Source organism: Magnolia sinica, chromosome 10 (assembly GCF_029962835.1).
Source record: "Magnolia sinica isolate HGM2019 chromosome 10, MsV1, whole genome shotgun sequence".
In the NCBI taxonomy this organism is placed as follows: Eukaryota; Viridiplantae; Streptophyta; class Magnoliopsida; order Magnoliales; family Magnoliaceae; genus Magnolia; species Magnolia sinica.
This window is the reverse complement of record NC_080582.1, coordinates 26,268,914-26,290,687: the sequence shown is the minus strand read 5'-3', so window position 1 is coordinate 26,290,687 and position 21,774 is coordinate 26,268,914. Positions and strand designations below refer to the sequence as shown.

The 21,774-nt window shown below is 38.3% G+C and overlaps 1 protein-coding gene across 2 annotated transcripts in view; it reads right to left on the bottom strand.

The window, feature by feature from the left end:
- LOC131258205 (uncharacterized) overlaps positions 1-21,334 on the bottom strand; it is a 60,074-nt gene extending 38,740 nt beyond the window's left edge. Inside the window, exon 1 of one of the 2 annotated variants that reach the window (XM_058259342.1) lies at positions 21,218-21,334. The gene's annotated coding sequence lies outside the window, so the exon portion shown is untranslated. The remainder of the gene's footprint in view (positions 1-21,217) is intronic. The other variant, XM_058259341.1, reaches the window with a different exon arrangement.
- Positions 21,335-21,774: the final 440 nt, after the last annotated feature.

Genomic DNA, 21,774 nt, shown 5'->3' with positions numbered 1-21,774 from the left:
TTGACGTCGCATCATAAAATGTGATGGAAAGATAGATGAACGATGTGGATATACAAACAATACATCAAGGTGGGCCCCACACGGTTAGGGTAACACCCATTAAGTTGTTACACGGGTAACAACGAATGCATCAAAATACATGAGGGGAAGGTTCAAAACGGTTTAAAATCGTTCCAAATTAGGAATGGCTTTAGGTCGTTTCTAAATCAAAGACTTATCCATTCCAAATCCACAAGTTTGGTGTAGTGATTAAAAACTTCACGAGGCCACAAAAGTTTTAGATCAAGTTGATATTTTTGTTTTTTTGTTTTCCCCCCTTGATTTAGGCATGTGTGACCTTATCAATTGGTTGGTTGGCAAATAAACATTATGGTGGGCCCTAATAAGTTTTTAATGGTAGCCATTCTATCACCAGTTCACCACTATTTCCTATGGTGTGGTGTGGTCCACTTGAGATTTGGATCTGCTTCATTTTGGGCCCATGCACTAAAATAAGCTACAAAAACAGATGGATGGATATCATAGATATAAAGCTCATTCATCAAGATGGGCCCCACAATTCCAAATCCACCGAAGTTGCATGCCACCACTTTGTTAGGTCTCAATGACTCTGCTTGTAAATAAGCATTTTTTAGAGAGGGAGTGGAGCATCCATCCCATCCTCCAATCTAAACTCAAATGAAAACACAAGGGGGTGCACATGATGGATGAATAGAATCTTATTGCTACGAAACTATGGAACCCATTGCCTATAATCCACAAGTCCAAAATCAGATTGGTTTGAAAATCCTAGTGTCCAAATTCAATTGAAAAGAATCCATAGTTTAAGGATCTATTTCAGGTTGTGGTCCGTACACAATTGGACCCATCAGATGCGCGGATTGATCATTGAAGAATGGGCCATGCTTGTATAGTAACTAAATGCCATGGACGATATGTAAAATCAAATTGCATATTGAGTAACTCGGTTTGGCACTTTCTCAGCTTTGCTTGGTCACATGTAGTGCGCAAGGTGTCCCGAATCGGTTACGTATCGGCCATAACGGTAACGGTCGGGCCCGTTACGCGATACGAGGGCGTAACAGGCGATGCCCCGATTTTGATACCGTAACGGCCGTTACGGGCATAATTTTCCTTCTTTTTTTTTTTTTAAACCACTTGCTTCCAAACTCTCACTTAATCCTTCTACTACTATTTTCGACCAATCTTGGCTTGGTATTTGAGATAAAAACACATTATATTACGGATTTTCTTGAATCGAAGCTCGATGGGCCATTTTTCAGAAATTCGTCAAAAATAGGTATTTATACCTCTTTTTGTATGTTTTGTTGTTTTAATCATAGAATATGATGTGTTAATCATAGTAGAACATGTTAATGTGCATTTTACAGATTTGTGGTGTCATTTTATATTTTTTTATATTTTTTTCTATTTCCGCATTAATTTTGGCCCTTTTTTTAAATTCGAAAAATCATTTTTTAATAAATGTTTTGTTGTTTTAATCATAGAATATGATGTGCTAATCATAGTAGAACATGTTAATGTGCATTTTATAAATATTTGGTGTCATTTTATATTTTTTTCTATTTTTTTCTATTTACGCACTAATTTTGACCCTTTTTAAAAAATTCGAAAAATCATTTTTTAATGAATGGTTTGTTGTTTTAATCATAGAATATGATGTGTTAATCATAGTAGAACATGTTAATGTGCATTTTACAGATTTGTGCGTTATTTTATATTTTTTATATTTTTTTCTATTTACGCACTAATTTTTGCCCTTTTTTTTTAAATTCGAAAAATCATTTTTTAATGAATGTTTTGTTGTTTTAATCATATAATATGATGTGTTAATCATAGTAAAACATGTTAATGTGCATTTTACAGATTTGTGGTATCATTTTATATTTTTTTTTATATTTTTTTCTATTTACGCACTAATTTTGACATTTTTTTTAATTCGAAAAATCATTTTTTAATGAATGGTTTGATGTTTTAATCATAGAATATGATGTGTTAATCATAGCAGAACATGTTAATGTGCATTTTACAAATTTGTGGTGTCATTTTATATATTTTTATATTTTTTTCTATTTACGCACTAATTTTGGCCTTTTTTTTTTATTCGAAAAATTATTTTTTAATGAATGGTTTGCTGTTTTAATCATAGAATATGATTGTGTTAATCATAGTAGAACATGTTAATGTGCATTTTACAGATTTGTGGTGTCATTTTTTTATTTTTTCTATTTACAAACTAATTTCGGCTCTTTTTTTTAAATTCGAAAAACCATTTTTTAATAAATGGTTTGCTGATTTAATCATAGAATTTGATATGTTAATTATAGTAGAATATGTTAATGTGCATTTTACAGATTTGTGGTGTCATTTTATAATTTTTTTCTATTTTCAAATTAGTGACTTTATGTTTTTATTTGCTTATATTAGACAGGTTTTGGAGCTTCTTAGGGTTTAATTAGAACATAAAATCATCTTTATTGACATAGGTCATATACTCATACTCATATCTAATCTATATCTAATTATCTAGTATCTACCTAAACCTAAAAAAATGTCTGGGTCTGGCCAACAACAAGTGAGGATACTGGATGGCAACATTGTGAGAGGGTTGGTGGCACTAGGCACCAAATGAAGTGCAAATATTGTGATAGACTAATGACTGGTGGAATTACCCATCTCAAACAACATTTGGCACATCAAAAGGGTCAAGTTGCGGCATGTACTAGAGTACCGAAAGAGATAATGCTTTTAATGCAAGTTAGTCTGGATGAGTCGAAGGGTAAACGTGCTGCTGTACACAAGAAGAAAGATGATGTTTTGGACGCAGCTCGACAGGAGGTGTTTGGTCCTGAATATATGGGCATTTGTAATGAAGATATTATTGATTCTGACAAAGATTCAGATCGAGAATTAACTATAGCTAGAAGAGAGCTTGCGTCTAGCTCGTGAAGAGGAAGAACGTCGTCGCATGTTTGGCACGCATGGGTCAGTGCGTGATACCAGAGGAGGGGGAGTGGGAGTGGGAGTGGGAGTGCAACTGGAAGTGGGGGAGGGGGGGTAGGTTTGGTGGGTTACAACGTATGTTTGAGAGCCGACGACAGACATCTTCACGTGATGCCCCTATACGTTTGGATGAAGAAGTAAATGAGCCTAGGAGACCCTCTATTGATCGAATCCTATTTAAGAAAAAATCAACTAAACAAAGGAAGATAAAACAAATATGGAGTAGAACTTCCGTTGAGAAATTAGGTAGAGCAGCAGCAAAGTTATTTATACATGCCAACATACCTCCTAACGCAGCAAATTCTCCATATTGGCAGGTGGTAATTAATGCAGCAGCAGAAGCAGGTGAAGGAATAAAAGCTCCCACGGCTAAGGAGATTAGGGGGAAATGGACAGATGCAGAGTATGCAGATGTGAAAGCATACGTGGCTACCTTTAAACCTGTATGGCAAGCCAGAGGATGCACGATCATGTGTGATGGTTGGACTGGCTCAACCAGACGTAGCATGATCAACTTCATGATATACTGTCACTTAGGAACTATATACCAGAAGTCAATTGATGCCTCAGAGGTAACAAAAGATTCTAATTATATTACTGGACTAATGGATAAAGTTGTGGAAGAGATTGGAGAGGAGAATGTAGTGCAGATTGTGACAAATCATGAAGCATCATATAAGTTTGCAGGACATATGTTGATGAATAAGAGAAAACATCTTTTTTTGTCACCATGTGCTGCCTATTGTATTGATCTTATATTGGAAGATATTAGGAAGAACAAGAATGTTAAGGAAATGGTCGAAAGGGCAAGAGAAGTGACGACGTTTATGCACAACCATAATCAAGTAGTCGCAATAACGAGGAAGTTCATGAAAGGACGAGAGTTGTTGAGGCCTGCGGCGACTAGATTCGCAACAAACTTTATAGCATTAGGGAGTTTATTCCAGCATAGAGGAGAGTTGAGTAAGATGTTCATTTCCCGAGAATGGCTCAACACAAAACATGGGAAGAAGACATCAGGGACACCGGTTGAAGTTGCGAACACCATACGGGACAACAAATATTGGAAGAGGGTCAAGTCGATCCTAAAGGTGATGGAGCCACTAATGAGGGTACTCCGTCTTGTTGAAACCGACGAAGCACCTACCATGGGCTTCCTATACGATGTCATGGATAAGGCAAAGTTGGCAATTCAACGTGATTGTATAAGCTTGGAGTCTTATTGGAGGATGATCAACAGGAGATGGACAAGACAACTCCATCACGATCTTCATGCAGCAGGTTACTACCTAAATCGTAGGTATAGATATGTCTAATCATTTGTTGCGGATGATGAAGTTCGTGTCGGGCTAAAAAATGTGATAAAGAGATTAGAGCCTGACTTAGATCTGCAAATAAAGGCGTTGAATGAATTAGATACATTTGGAAATCGCCTTGGTAACTTTGGAGATGCTCTTGCACAGCATGCAGTATCTAGGTTGCAACCGGCCAAATGGTGGATTAATTTCGGAGAGAGTACGAAGGCTCTCTAAAAAATTGTAGTAAAAGTTTTGAGCCAAACAACATCTTCCTCTAGTTACGAAACGAATTGGAGTTGTTTTGCGCTTATTCATTCAAAGAATAAGAATAGATTGCAGACTAGAACATTAGATAGACTTGTCTTCATGCACTATATAAAACTAAAAATATGACGACATCATAGGAGCATTACAACTGCCGATGACGGAGACTACTGTCCAATAAACTTGGATAATATTTATGATGAGGATGACCCACTTCTACCTTGGTTGGAAATAAAGGAAAAACAAATTGAAGAGGATAGTGAAGAATTGGAAATTGATGACCCGGAAATACGCGAAGCGCAACATGAGAGTCGTGCAGATGTGTTGGACCCAAGCAAAGGGGTAACGTTTATGCCAAGTACGGCTCCCCAAGATCAACAAAAGAGTACGAGTAATGGTAACGTGACCGTGTCGGACTTAGATCTGCAAATAAAGGTATTAAATAAATTAGATATATTTGAAAATCGCCTTGGTAACTTTGGAGATGCTCTTGCACGATGCAATATCTAGATTGCAACTAGCCGAATGGTGGATTAATTTGAGAGAGTACGAAGGCTCTCAAAAAAAACGATAAAAGTTTTGAGCCAAACAACATCTTCCTCTAGTTACGAAACGAATTGGAGTTGTTTTGCGCTTATTCATTCAAAGAATAAGAATAGATTGCAGACTAGAACATTAGATAGACTTGTCTTCATGCACTATATAAAACTAAAAATATGACGACATCATAGGAGCATTACAACTGCCGATGACGGAGACTACTGTCCAATAAACTTGGATAATATTTATGATGAGGATGACCCACTTCTACCTTGGTTGGAAATAAAGGAAAAACAAATTGAAGAGGATAGTGAAGAATTGGAAATTGATGACCCGGAAATACGCGAAGCGCAACATGAGAGTCGTGCAGATGTGTTGGACCCAGTAAGAGGGGCAACGTTTATGCCAAGTACGGGTACGGCTCAAGATCAACAAAAGAGTACGAGCAATGGAAGCGTGACCGTGTCGGATGATGGTGATGATGACCCACCTGCCCCTGGTGCTGGCACTTCTGGTGTTGCTTAGCGCCCTATACAGCCGTCTACAGATCGCGATGCCAATGAACATCAACGAGGTAGTACACGAGGTTGGACTTATAAGTGTACTGAGTCACGATACAACCAACAGGAGGAGGGTACATCTAGTAGTGCACCGGGTCCAAGAGGTTCGAAACATCAGCAGGCTCATGGTCCTGGTTATTATGATGGATATTTTTATGGTCAATTGGATTATAATTATGGTGGTTATACTGAGTCTGTTCCATCACATTCATGTTAGAGTAGTCCTCCTGATCAATATCATATGATTATAGATATCCAGATCCAAATCCAAGTTACTCATCACAGCAGACGCACTCTCAATCTCAAGATTCTCAACAGCTTAAGTATGGGCACCAATATGGCTATTCGACGGGCACTGGTGGATATCCTTACTCGGGGTCAGAGTCGTCTAGTCAGGATCAGTCATCCTCTAGTTTCGTTAATCTAGTATTTCCTTCTGGCATTAGATATTATGGATATGCAGCACCTATACCAATTGGACAGCCTCAGCCTGATGATGATGATGACGATGATGTGGAGGTCGAACAACCACAAAAAAAGCAGATTTTCATTTTGGTGGTGACTTGTGATTGTGAGTATATATTTGTATTAAGGTAAGTATTTGCAGCAGACAGCTCACAGCAGTATTATTGCAAGAAGTCAAGCACACACTTGACACTGCTGAACTTGTATTTAAAATAGCTCCCCTGACAACCAATCAAGTAATCCTTAATCAAGTTGCAAGGGAGTATATCAGACACTACTTTTTTTTAAAAAAAAAATATTCTTGACTTGAGGATGACAGGTCATGGACAGGAATCACAGTCACGTCCACAGGTATGTTCGAGAAATTCCTCAAAAATAATTGCAAACACCTAATTTAAGATATTTTCATATTACATTCATTCTAATATATCTATCATTGATAGTAGATAGTTAGAAAATTAAATATATGAATTTTGTAGTCAAATTTAGGTTATCTGGTTCATAAATTCATCAGATAGTCCGATACAACTTCTCACCAAAGAGTGGACCGCTACACCACCATAAACATGTTCCAATTTATAAATGAATGCATATTTGGAATGCTTAGAATATTCCGGATTTAATCCATATTTTTTCTTTTTTTTTTGCCAAAAAAAAATTGCGCCGTTACGGGCTGTTACGCCCCCGTATCGCCATTACGCCCCCGTATCCGTATCGGTTTCGGAGGGCACCATTACACCAACCGATACCGATACAGGATACCTTGGTGGTGCGGGCGTGCTAGAACCAACTGTGCAGCTCAATTCCAACCGAACCACTTGACCCCAAGCGTTAATATAGGCAGATAAGATGATTGTGATCGTATATGACCAAGATCTGAGCAAATAGGTCACCTATTCAACCAGTCGCAAATTATTTAGAAAAGTAATCAAGCAACATTCGGAGGGTAGGGTTCTTTCTCCGAAGATGGGTTCTACTTTGCCTTTTATACGAAAGGACTTTTATGATACTTGGCTGTCGTCAAACAAGAAGGAAATACTTACAGTCGATCGAGACAACTACAAGAAGCCTTTCTGAATGAAGAATTGCTTGCATTGAGATTGGATAAAGTCCAACGTATGAGCATAGACTTGGACTACAGCTAAGAGATTACTGCTACTCCTAAGATAGAGCTAAGATTACTTAATTATGTAAGGTAAGAGAAGATAAATTTGATTGGATTTGTTGGATTGGTATGATACGTCTTACTTTGTTGATTTCTTATGTTATTTATAGACTTTGATGGGACAGAAGAAAATGATTTGTTTCATTGCTTGGCTGTTAAGGTGACTCTTTAACGTTCCCTTTAATTGCCCGAACGCTTCTTCTTCATAAATCGACTTCAACTCTTAGGCTTCTCGACCGAGCCCCATCATTAGATGACGTGTATTGCCAGCTTAGCGCCAGTTGTACTTCAGTAAAAAGGGTTCCAAATATCTCTGGAGATCTTTCACATGCTATTTCTTTCCCATGCAATAACTTGTCCTTTTCCCATTGGCTATTATAGGAAGATTCAAAAATAGGTACAACATTACCCCCAACGTCACTTCGCCTTTAGGTAAAAGGTGAAAGCGATGTTGCTCCATTGCTCGATGCAATTAATGAGAATGGTCGCCTTTCCATGTATCAGCTCCCCATTGACTCTGCTCGGTTGAGACGAAAACCGAATGGTGAGTGTTGTCATGTGCGATCACACATTTGCATATGTGATCGCATATGCACACATGTGCACTGATCACATATGCGACAGTGGCATATCACTGCACATATGCGATCGCATATGCCACATGTGCCATGATATGCGATCGCATAGTTGCCAATGGTCAGAAATCTGACAGTTTTCTGACCGTTGGCAATTTTATTTTTTTTAATCCTGATTTTTTCTCTATAAAAAAAAAAAAGAGATTATAAGCACTCCTACATGCACTCAAAGCTCAAACTCTCTCTCTCTATCTTTATTTTGCTCTCTTACACTCTCTCTTACACAATTCCAAGCCTCAAGCTCCACTCCTCCAAGAGTTTGAACTCTCCATCAAGATTCAAGAGACATTACAAGACAACCAAGCCCTCCATCCATTGAATTGAACTCTCTTTCTAGTTTCTAATTTTTCTAAGTTATAAATATTCACACAACACACCCACCACTCTCTCTTTCTAGTTTCTAATCTATTATCTATCTCTCTTTTTATCTCATTCTCTCTTAAAGTTTCATAATATCTAAGATCTAAGTTTTCTAACAACTCCTAACATTTTTTTTTAGTTTGTTTGTTACTTTGTTACAAGTTAATGTTGCGTTAGTGACTTAGTGTTACAACTTACAATTTACAACAACACAACTTTACAAGTCTACATTCTACATAATTCTAAAATCAAGATCAAGACTCAAGTCAAGGGTCAAGGACTCAAGGCAAAAGTGAAGATAACTTAGACAAGAAGTGAAGATTGAAGAATTTGGAACCTCTTTTTAAATTTGTAATTGTAATTTTGTTTGTGTGTAAATCTCTCTCCCCTCTATTCTACAAGTCTACAAGTGTAACTCAACTCTCTCTCTCTCTCTCTCTCTCTCTCTCTCTCTCTCTCTCTCCTTCTCTTTTCCCTCTTCTTCTCCTTTTCTACAAGTGTAACTCAACTCTCTCTCTCTCTCTCTCTCTCTCTCTCTCTCTCTCTCTCCCCCCAGTCCCATCTCTTTAGTCTCTTTACTCTTAGTCTCTTACTTTGGTTTTTTACTTTTTAGTTTATTTTCTAGTTTCTTTTTAGTACAAGGCTATTAAGCAATCAATACACACACCACCAATATAATGTCTTCTTCCCGATCTTCCTCTTTGAAACCCAAGTCGAATGACCTGAGTTGGAAGTATGGGCATTACCGTAGTGTTTTAGAAAAGACTCACATAGTATGTGAGTTATGTAGGTATGTGAGTACTGGTAGCATTACAAGGCACAAGCAACACCTTGCACATTTACCGGGGTCAAATGCAAAAGCATGCGACAAAATTACTCTAGAATTCCGAAGGGAAATCATGGAGAATATGGAAAAACAGTTAAGAAAGATGTGATAGTGCCCTAAGTCAAGAAGAATATTTGGAACAAGATGCATATGAAGATATAAATGTAGTTAATGTAGATAAAGCTAGTCCCACTCCCCTTACTTCGACAGGCCGGTCTAGACCACAAGTACAACCAACAGTCTCGAAAAGAGCCCGAGGGCATGGGCCCATGGATAGATGGTGTAGATCACACCCCGAGGATGTGATCAACCAAAGGCGTAGGTAGAGGTAAAGGGCCAACTCAAACAACTTTAGACAACCGGTACAAACAAAAAAATAGGAAAACCACTATTCAGAATATTGCTAGGTGGTTTTACCAAACCGGCATTGCTTTCAACGTCGTTAAATCGATAAGCTTCAAAGTAATGGTTAAGGCTATAGGTCAATTTGGACTTGGGCTTAAACCTCCTTCATATCATGAAATGAGGGAGACATGCCTGAAAACTAAAGTTGAATATACACGATCCTTCATAACTGAATATAAGGAATCGTGAAAAACATATGGGTGTTCACTAATGGCCGATGGATGGACCGATAGATCCGGTCGGTCTCTCATTAACTTTTTGATAAATTGTCCAACTAGGACAGTGTTCTTGAAGTTCGTAGATGCATCGGGCCATCCACACATAGGAGAATACTTGTTTAGATTGCTAGATAATGTAGTTAAGGAAATAGGTGCGTAATATTTTATACAAGTAATCATAGACAATGCAGCCCCGTATGTAATGGTCGGACGTCTTCTTATGGAGAAGATGCGTCGTTTATTTTGGACCCCTTGTGCGGCCCATTGTGTTGATCTTATGTTAGAAGATATAGGTAGGTTATTTATAAGTGTGATTGGAAAGGCTAGAAGAATCACGGTCTTTATGTACAAATACGTCCTTCTTCTCAATCAAATGAGAAAACACATTGGCGGTAACTTGCTATGTCCAACAGTCACCCGTTTCGCTACAGCCTTTTTAACACTACAAAGATTACATGCAAAAAAAATCAAAACTTAGAAGCTTTGTAGTGTCAGCTGATTTTATAAGTGAGCCTTGGTCAAAGAAGGCTGAAGGGAAACAGGTTCAACAAATAATCATTTCGCAAAGTTTTTGAACACAAGTGGTAAATGCACTAAAAGCATCCGAGCCCTTAGTCATTGTGTTGCGATTGGTGGACGAGGATGAGAAGCCTGGAATGGGCTACATATATGATACGATAGAGAGGGCGAAAAATAAGATCATGGACTATTTTAACTATAGAAACTGTGATTACAAGCCAATTCTAGATATTATAAATAGAAGATGGCGCGGCCAAATGTCATCTTCATTGTATTCGGCTGCTTACATCCTTAACTCAGCCTGTTTATTCACTTCTGTTGATCCAGCAGAAGCACTTACTATGCATATGGTTGGATTTATTGATGTCTTGGAAAGAATGATTCCAGATAGAGAAGAACAAGACAAGATCTCAACTTTGTTGAACTTCTATACAAAAAGTGAGGGGATATTCTCAAGGGATATCGTAATAAGGTATCGAACAATGAAATTATCCAGTACGTACTAGCTATGAATGTCAGTCTTTGTGTCTTACAAATAGTTTTTCTACAAAATGTCTCTAACGTACTTAAACTATTTTTCTTAGCTGACCACTGGTGAGCTGCTTATGGAGTAGACCCGAATAGAAAGGATCCAACTCTATAGAAGCTGGCTATGAGAATTCTTGGACTCAGGTATTCTGTCAGTGGTTGCGAGCGCAATTGGAGCATGTTTGAGGCAGTAAGTTTAGACTATTTAGTAATTGTAAACTTCAATTTTTTAGTGTAAGACCTAAGCTAAATTAATTACCTAAATAACAATGTCAAATACTCTTTCTTTCTTGTATATTCATACCAAGAAAAGGAATCACCTTGAGCAAAAAAAGCTCAACGACTTGGTTTTCGTTCAATACAATAAAAAATTACGAGAACGATTCCAAACTAGAAAAGAAAAGCCTGGTTTCTTTGACCCTATCTGCTTAGATGAGTTGGATGCAGATAACGAGTAGCTTGGAGAGACGGAGGACCCGGTATTTGCTGGAGAGGACCTGACATGGGCACAAGTTGAAAATACCGCATACGGATCGACACTTGGTGAAGGTAGTACCACTCGAAGGCGAAGGATGGGGGGAGCCGGGGGGCGAGTAGTAGCCGTCAACTCATTGAAGAGATTGAGGAGATGGTGATACTAATCAAGCTGAAGATTATCCACCATTGGATGTTGATAAAGTATTAATACATACAGATGATGAAGAAACGGAAGAAGAAGTGTATATGGAAGAAGGAGATGACTCGAATGATGATGGCAATGATGATGGTGGTGGACGTGGTGGTGATATCCCACAATGGCAACTAGATCAATGTATATACTATATGATTAGATGAATAATAAATAACTTCTTCGTTTTGTTTACCAAGTGTGTTGATGTTGATTGTTGATGTATCATGTATGTAGTGTTGAATGTTGAATGTTGATATTTCATATTCGTTAAATGTTAACTATATTGTAGAATATAGAATTGTTGATGAACGACGACTTAATATTTAATGCATTATGTAATTGGTTTTATTTTACTTAAATTAAATGTATTTCAAGGGCCAATGGCATAAAATAATTTATTCATTTTTTTCTTAATTTATCCCTATTTTTCTGATTTTAAAAAAAAAAAAAAATTGAAAAATGTTATATAAAAAAAAAAATGTGCGACCACATATGCGATTGAATTTTTACCTATGTCTCACGATTGTCATTGTGACACGTAGCACACAATCGAATTGTACAAGGAGTCATTATTGATTTATTTCCCTTTCATTAAAGCACACGATTCTAACCGATATATACGCTTGTATTCAAAATTGATCGTGATCTTTTATCAAGTTATTCGTCTTACGCCTTTTCCCTTCTCTCCCAAAATCCCTTTCTCGATCAAGGTTTCTTTAAACCACCATGGCTACTTCTTCATACTCTGCTCCAACTTACTATCACGGGAATTTTCTGAGAGCACTGGATGCTTTCCCTTCTGAGATGATATTTGAAGATATTCTTTTTTAGACTCCTATGGATGATAGATCATTCATTACGCTTGGCCTAGCCTTTCATCCCGAAGTAATTCCCAAACAAATTTAGTCCATAGACCCATTCTTACCTGGCTATTTAGGTGAAAAGCTTTTACTTCAATGTGATTCTCTTCCAGACTCGGGTAATACTTTCAAGATTTCAAGATCCTGGGCAAGATCCATGAAAGGATGGTCCAAGTGGTTCGACCGAGTAGTGAAACAACATGACGATACCTAGAGACAAGCAAATATCTATGATTGTATCAGTTTATGTCTACACGAGCATACTACAGACACTTCACTTCTTGTCATAGCCTCAACTTTTTTGGGTCGGTCGACCAACACCAGTCATTTCGAATGTGGTCCAATGAGCCCAACAATTGTGGATATCTGCGCATTTACTCACCTTTTCCGTTTGCCTATACATAATAAGGTGTTAAATGTAACAGTTTGATTTTTTATTGCTTGATCATGGCTCTTACTTCTTTGCACGAGAAAGTTGCTCCTCTGTACAAAGTAATTGATTCAAAGATTCCAAATTAGCGAATAACGTATGTTTCGATGAATTCAATGATTTCATTGTGGCCGATTCCCTTCATGAGTCATGCTTCTACCCATTTAGTGAAATAATTAGTGGCCACAATGATGGAACTTTCCATTTTTTATGAAGGTGGATAGATTTGGCCTATTAAGTCAACGGCCCACCCTCAAAAAGGTCAAGGTTTTACAATAAGATGCAATTCGGTTGCAGGCACGTGCTGTATCGGCCTATGTTTTTGACACGCTTCACATCCCTTAGCATATTGAATACAATCAGTTGTCATCTTCGGCCAAAAATATCCATAACACATAAATGTAAGCCTCATTTGTTTCCAACTTGGCATGCTCCACATATTCCTTCATGCACTTCGCGCCATAGCTAACATGGCTTCTTTTTAACTTAGGCACCATAATAATAAACTATCAGCTCCTCTTCGATATAATTCGTTCTCAACCATAACGTAATTTATGGCCGATCTTCTAATATCTCGGCTGGTCTTAACTCAATATTATTTAAGATAGTTTATAATTGGGACCCTCCAGTCATCTTCATCTGTTTCGACATAAGCGATTTTAGAGTCGTTCTCTAAAAGACCGAAGGTAGAGATTTCTTTTGAATACCTATCGTTTTTTCGATCGTTCCCTAGACGATTTGAAGTCTAGCTGCCAATTGTGCCATTTCGTTGGCTTCACATTGTTTTCTTCGGTCACATGCCTTAATTCAACCTCGTCGAAACTATCCATCGGCTGAATTGCTAAGGCATAATACAATAGTAACGCAATACTAGTACATTTAAATAAATATGCTACTTGGTTTATTATCAATTTTGAATCGCCTATTATTGATATATTTCGCGCACCCAATTCCAGTAACATTTCCAAACCGATTATCAAAGCTTCGTATTCAGCCTAATTATTAGTGTATTCAAATTCTAATTGAAATGCATACTCTTGCCTTTTTCCATATGGAGCAATCAAGTGATTCCTGCGCCAGATGATTTGTCGGTCTTTGAACTTTCAAATATTAATTTTCAAGGTTACAGATGTACCATGCACAAATTTAACAGTTCCAAAGGAAGCTAGTTTTCAATGTTAGAAGGATGATCAGCCAAGAAGTTTGTTATGGCCTACCCTTTTACTGCCCTTTGAGGTACATGCTTGAAATCAAACTCAGATAATGTTAAAAACCATTTGTCAATTTGGCCATTCAGAATTGGCCGATTCAACATATATTTGATTGAATCAGTAATAGATATTACATTAACTAATTTGAGCAACAAATAATGTTGTAAATTTGTAGTCACAAAGTACAATGATAAATATAACTTTTCTAAGACAGAATACAATCTTTCAGTATCTAACAATGTTCGACTGAGATAATAGACAACACGTTCCTTCCAATCGTCATCATCTTGTGCTAGCAAGGCACCGATCGACTCTGCAGCAGCCAAGACATATAGCTTGAGCGGTCGACCTTTGACTGGCATCATTAACAGTGGTGGCTTCATCAAGTAGTCCTTGATCTTATTGAAAGCCAACTGATGTTCTGCTTCCCATTTGAAATCATCTCCTTGTTTCAGCTTTACAAATGGAGAGAAAATGAGCATCAATTATCGCCTGAGTCTTCTTCTAGTCTATTTCAATTCCTCGCTGACGTACCAGAAATCCTAGGAAATTTCCAGCTGAAACCCCAAATGTACATTTGAAGGGGTTCATCTTCAATTTGTGGACCCTCATTCGCTCAAATAATTTACGCAAGTGAGCGATATGTTCTGCCATATCGGCCAACTTAACCACCACATCATCAATGTATACTTCCATTAAGTGGTTGAGCATATCATGGAAGATTGTATTCATGGCTCTCTAGTATGTAGCTCTTGCATTCTTAAGTTTAAATAGCATTACTACCCAATAAAAAGCCCTTAAAGGTCCAGGAAATCTGAAGGTTGTCTTTATCACATCCTCATGTGCAATGGTTATTTGGTTATACCCTGAATGACCATCCCATAAAGGAAACCAGCTTGTGTCTAGCTGCTCAGTCAATCAATTGATCGAGCATGGGCATTGGGTATTCATCTTTAGGTGTGGCTCAGTTTAAGTTCATGAAATCAATACAAACACAAAGCTTACCATTTTTGTTAATGATTGAAACCATATTGGAGATCCATTCAATATATTTGATTGGACTAAAAAATTCAACTTTTAAGAGGTGTTCGATCTCTTCCTTGATCTTCTGAGTAACTTCGGTCGTCATCCCCCCCTAGGCGGGCTGTTTATGCAGTCGATACCCTTCTTTTATCAGTTACATGTGCTCGACCAAACTCCGGTCTAACCTTGGCATCTCATGATAACCCCATGCGAAGCAATCAGCAAACTCCCTGAGTAAATCGGTGAGTTCAGCCTAGACCTATGGTTCTAACAAACCACTAATGAAAGTTGGCTTGGGATTCTATTTTACTCCCAAGTTTACTTGTGCCAGAGGATCCTATACTTGAGCTTGAGAATCGTCTAGTTTATCGAGAGCTTGTTTCAAATCTTTGATTCTTATGTCATCTTCGGGTACCTCATCGACCGGTATTGCAATGTCGACCATGTTGACAAAGCATCCATCATATTTCTTCAAGCTTTCTTTGAGTTGCCTGATTCTAGTCATGAACCCAGCCATTCTCTCAGTAACTGATGAGGAACTCATCACAAAACTTCTTTTATAGTACATTTCTAGACTGCCCGACAGGGTACTATAGCCTTCAGCAGATCGTGATCCAATCATAGAATAGTAGCAATATCTTACAATATGCTATCTGGATTAATTTTGGCATCTATACCAGTTGGTCGTCCATACTTATCACATCCAATAAAGTATATCGGTCCAATCTCATTTCCATAGACACATGCCTCGATCATATTAGATATGGCTAAGAATGGCTTGTTGTCTACTAATACCAACTCGACCTTATCATGATTCCAAAAGATCAGGAATTGGTGCAACAATGATGGAATGCATGAGAAAGAATGTATACAATCTCTTCCTAACAAAGCATTATAATTTGATGAGTGTCGACCATGAAGAAAGCTGCCAACACCTTCTTGGTTCCTACCATCAATTCAACAAGTAGGACTCCTTGTGTTTGAGTTACCCCTTCGGTAAAATTGTTAACCATGACTTTGGTCAAAATTAAATCATCTAGGGTTTTTTTTTTTTTTTTTAAGATAAACCATCTGGGTTTTTCCCAATTTGGCCATCATTCTGGCTGGGAGAATCTTTATAGCCGCATTATTGTCGACCAAGACCACGGTGACTAGGCATCCTTCCAAGTGAACAGAATTATATAAGGCTTCAAACGTTCAGTCATAGAATAAGCAAGCCTCTCCATGACTACTCTTTCAGAAAATGTGCCTGGCTCAACAGAGATGGTCGACACATGGATCGTCTCCTCCTTGGTCTCAAAGGATCCATGTTGTATAATTATAGGACTAAGTTATTCCACATCTCCTTCCATCTTGCTTGACTGAAATATTTTAGCCTGAAAACTCAATGGTAAGATGAGTACCATGTTACAATCTTAGTACAACTGGTGGAAGGGATCCAGACTGAATAACCAAATTCGGACATTAACCCCCAGGTGTTTCCGAATTCAGTCCTTCTTCACTACTTTCGACCAAAAGCAGACCATGCGAAGTATCTTTTTATCAGAACTTCGAGGTTGGGTGATGTTTATTCCAACAATTTTGTTTTTGCAATGAGTTTTTCGATTAGCAAAGTCTCCTGAAAAGCATTCATCGCTAAGATATTCGACCGATCCGTCAATGCCAGCTCCTTCGAACTATTGACTCTTTTTTGTTGTATTGTGTGAAGCAAGTTTCATGGTTACATCCACCATATTCATTGTTATTTGTTCATCTTCTAGCCATGAAATCATCGGCTTCGGTTATGATCACATTGTCATTTTGTAGGGTTGTTTTGTCTATGACGACCAATTCCCTCCACCTGGCAGCATGCTGCCTTTGTCATCAGTGTTTATGGGTACGCATCATCCCTTCTGTTATGGTTGGGAATTTGGAGTGACTAACCCTTCTCCATATCCCTTCTTGAATAGGAGGTTTAACCATTCTTCGTCCTAGCATTAGGGCTGGTCGAGGGCGATCAAACTTCTGACATGAATCTTTTTCTTCCATCTTCTTCTTAAGCCACGGTTTAGCTCGATCGTTCACTTGGGTATTCGGCCAAGGCAACTGCCTAGTCAACTGAATTGGCCTCACTCATTGATCACATAAGTATGGCTCTTAGTAGAATGGTGATGCATCTTTCGGCTGTATGCCTACGTTCGTAGCCGTTCGCCATGTCATCTTAGATCCTCTTTTGGGTTGATGTACCACATCCTGGTCGTTACCTGACCTAAGATCAAATTTTTGTTGCAGTCGAATCAAATTCTAAGGATCGACCGTGGCAATGTTAATTTCCATATTAGTATGGAAAGGATCGGTATTAATTAGCATAGCTTTTTCTTTCTTGGAAAATTTCAATAATCCCTTATCAATGTTGTCCCCTAGATAATGTTCTTGAAAACAAGACATTTGTTAGTAGAATACGACTGACTTCCATGCCACTTGCAATACTCTATCTTTTTCACCTCTTCGACCACAGGTATTTTATGATTAACAGGAATTTTAATCAAATTCCCGGCCAACATTATGTTGAAGATTTCATCAACCCGGGTGATATCAAAGGTATATGTCCTTTGAGGTTTATGTGTAGTTGACGCAATCGCTTCTGTTTTAACCAACGGCGAACAAATGAATGGTTGTTCGGCCACTACCACATCATAATTGGGATCAAAGTAGTAAGTCCTGGCAGATGAGTTTTTCTGCCTCGTTCCCTCCTAAAGAAGAGCTTTATATTGGGATACCTTTCTAGTCAAATCATAGAGGTCGGCAAACTCTATTCCAATGAAATTTTTATGGAGTTTGAATTCAAAACCATCCTGAACTAGTTATACAAATTTGGCCTCGGTCATGACTACTTTACAACAGTTTTTTACTCTTTTAAACCGAGCAATATAGTTTTCAACCGATTCTTCAGGTAAGTGCCAAAAACAAGCAAGATCAGCCATAAAAATTTCCCTATCCCTGTAGAAGATTTGGGCATGCAATTTCTCCTCCATTTCTTACCATGTTTGAATAGAATTTGGCAATAAAGTAGAGTACCAAGTGAAACCACTGCAATTAATGAATGACTGAACAATTGTAACTTGTAATTATCATTATTAGCAAGTTCGCCACACTACATGGTAAATCGACCTACATGTTTTATGGTCGATTAGCCAATATCACCTGTGAATAATGTAAAATCAGGTCAGCAATTCCTTGGTAAAGGATATTGCCAGTCAATCCATTCAAGATAGGGTTTGTGATGAACAGGAGTGGTAGTTCGACCGAGAACTTGGCTAGCCACTTCCTGGACCATTAGAATAATTTTGTCACAGGCCACCTGGCGAGGTTCGACCATTGGAGGTGGCTCGGGACCTACATGGTATTGTTCCCCAATATAAGGCTGATTTCTAGGAAATGGTGGCCCCACAAGTACCTAATTCCTAACTTCGGGAATGAAATCCATGTTCTCCCGCTCAAATCAACTAACTTCAATGGGAGGAGGAACCGTTTGCGCTTGTATTGTAGTAGGAGGCGTGTTCCTTTGTAAAATGGGTGCTACAGGTATTGGTTGTGTTGGTGCCAAATTCCCGACAAAGCTTGCTTCAACAACAGGATGAGGCGCTATTTGCTAAGTAATAACAAGCTGAGGCACAATTTGCTGAGGAACAACAAGCCAATGCATAGTCTGTTGCGGAATAGTAGGCATTCTTTCAGCAATAATAGCCATTTTCACGAAGCCCAAATGACATTTGTCTCAAGAGGATCAATCCGAGACCGATGCATTATCCGGGTTTGAAGAACTAGGTGCCAATTTCGGCAACAAATTAAGTGATGGTTGTACCTGCAATTCCTCCTTGACTAGTGGAGGTTCATGAGTGATAGAAGTACTGTGACCACCTCTTCGACTCATGTTTTGCAACACACTAAAGATTAAATAAATAACCGAGTGTATCCTAAAAAACTATTTGACTTTTTTTGTATGGCCGGTGCAAAATAAATATTTCTATCAACCAAGTAGTTTGTAGTCCCACCAGGCATGCCAAAAATAATTTGGCACTTTCTCGATTTTGTTTGGAAACCTGTGGTGCGAGCGTGCCAGAACCGACTATGCGGCTTGATTCCAACCAAACAACTTGACCCCAAGCGCCAATATAAGCAGATACGATGACTGTGATCGTGTATGACCAATATCTGAGCAGATCAGTCACCTATTCAACCACACGCAAATTGTTTAGAAAAGTGATTAGGCAATATTCAGAAGGTGGGGTTCTTCCTCCAAAGATGGGTTCCACTTTACCTTTCGTACGAAAGGACTTTTATGATACCTGGTTGTCAGCAAACAAGAAGGAAATACTTACAATTGGTTGAGGCACAAATGCAAGAACCCTTTCTAAATGAAGAACTACTTGTATTAAGATTGGATAAAGTCCAGCGTATGAGCGTATACTTGGATTACAGCTAACGATTACATCTAAGAGATTACCGTTACTCCTAAGATAGAGCTAAGATTACTAATTATGATAAGGTAAGGTAAGGTAAGATAAATTTGACTGAATTTGTTGGATTGGTATGAGACATCTTGCTTTGTTGATTTCTTCTGTTATTTATAGACTTTCCTAGGAGAGAAGAATCATCTAGATGATTTGTTTCGTTGCTTGGTTGTTACGGTGACTCTTCGACATCCCCTTTAATTGCTCGAATGCTTCTTCTTCTTGAACCAACTTTAACTCTTAGACTTCTCAATTGAGCCCCATCATCAGATGACGTGTATTGTTGGCTCAGCGCCAGCTGTATTTCCGTAAAAAGGGCTCCAAATATCTTTGAAGATCTTTCACACGCTATTTCTTTCTTGTGCAATAACACGTGTCTTTTTCCCATTGCCTATTTTAGGAACGGTCAAAAATAGGGTATCACATACTCAAGTCTGTTATAGCATATGGCGTATTGAGTAAACTCTGTGGGGCCCATAGTGATGTATTTGTCTTATCCATGCCCTACATAGGTTTTAGCAGCTCATTTTAAAGTACAACCCCAAAATTGAAGCATATCCAAAGCTCAAGTGGACCACACCAAGGAAATGGTGTGAATTGAGCGCTTGTTGTTGAAAACTTCATGTGACCAAAGAAGCTTTGAATCAAGCTGATATTCGTGTTTTCCCTTCATCCATGTCTATGTGACCTCAGGATGGATGACAAACATAGGATTATGTGACCTTAGGATGGGTGACAAACAAACATCCTATGGGCCCTATGAACCATTCAATATTCTAAGAACCAAAAGGATTTTCAACTTCACCAACAGTACATATAACTCAGATAACATGATGTGTAAGAGGCACCAACAATGGGATTTCAAAATGGGAGATATGTGAGCAGCTAAGTTGGCCCCAAAATTGAAGCATATCCAAAGCTCAAGTGGACCACACCAAGGAAATGGTGTGAATTGAGCGCTTGTTGTTGAAAACTTCATGTGACCAAAGAGGTTTGGAATCAAGCTGATATTTGAGTTTTCCCTTCATCCATGTCTATGTGACCTCAGGATGGATGACAAACATAGGATTATGTGACCTTAGGATGGGTGACAAACAAACATCCTATGGGCCCTATGAACCATTCAATATTCTAAGAACCAAAAGGATTGTCAACTTCTCCAACAGTACATATAACTCAGATAACATGATGTGTAAGAGGCACCAACAATGGGATTTCAAAATGGGAGATATATGAGCAGCTAAGTTGGCCCCATATGCCATAACACATATCAGTGATGCCATATGACTATTTCTATTCATAATACAACTACTTCTGTATGTTCTTTTCACTGAGAGATTTAGGGCATCCACCTATAAACCAATCCCAAACAGAAAAAAAAAAAAAAAAATCCAAAATATATGAAAAAAATATCATATCTAGATCTACAGATGAGGAAATATCAAAAAACAACAAAACGAAAAAACAAAAAACAAAAACAAATCCAAACGAAACACTAACCAATTTTTTAAAAAAATAAAAATCTGATTGCGTAAGAGGAGATACCAGAAAATCAAGAACTCAAACTCAATCTGAAAACACAAATTTTCAAAAATAAATTATCCAAAAGATTAATAGCAGAAATCAAAACTTCGAATGAAAATCTTCAGAATAGAGTTTGGACATTCAATGTTTGAGAGAGAGAGACCAACAACGGAGAGGAGTTGAGTTAGGGAATGCTCACCGGAAAGATTCATGCTCGCCGTAAAGATGGATCGTCGGATTTGGGGAAGAAACCCTCCGGAGAGTGGCAGCGAGAGAGAGAGAGAGAGAGAGAGAGAGAGCGCGAGAGAGCGGGAGGAGGGAGAGTGGAAGTGAGGGCGCGCAGGCGGTTTCTTTTACCCAAAAACCCTGGCTGAGATTTTTGAGACACCAATGCGTATAGACGCGGTTTGGCCCGTAACGCTGCCACCGGCCAGTTGGCTAGTGGTCGGTGATATGTGGACCCTACCATGATTTGTGTGTTTTATCCACGCCGTTCATCCATTTTGAAATATAATTTTAGGGCTCCACTACAAAAATGAGGTGTATCTAAATCTCAGGGAAAACAGTAGCGATTGAATTTCCACCATTAAAAACCTCTTAGGGCCACTGTAATGGTTATTTGACATCCATCCGGTTGATTATGTCATATGGGCTTGGATGATATATATATATATATATATATATATATCATCTTGATTCGAAACTTTTGTGGCCCCAAAAAGTTTTTAATGGTGGGCGTTCAATCAACATTGTGAG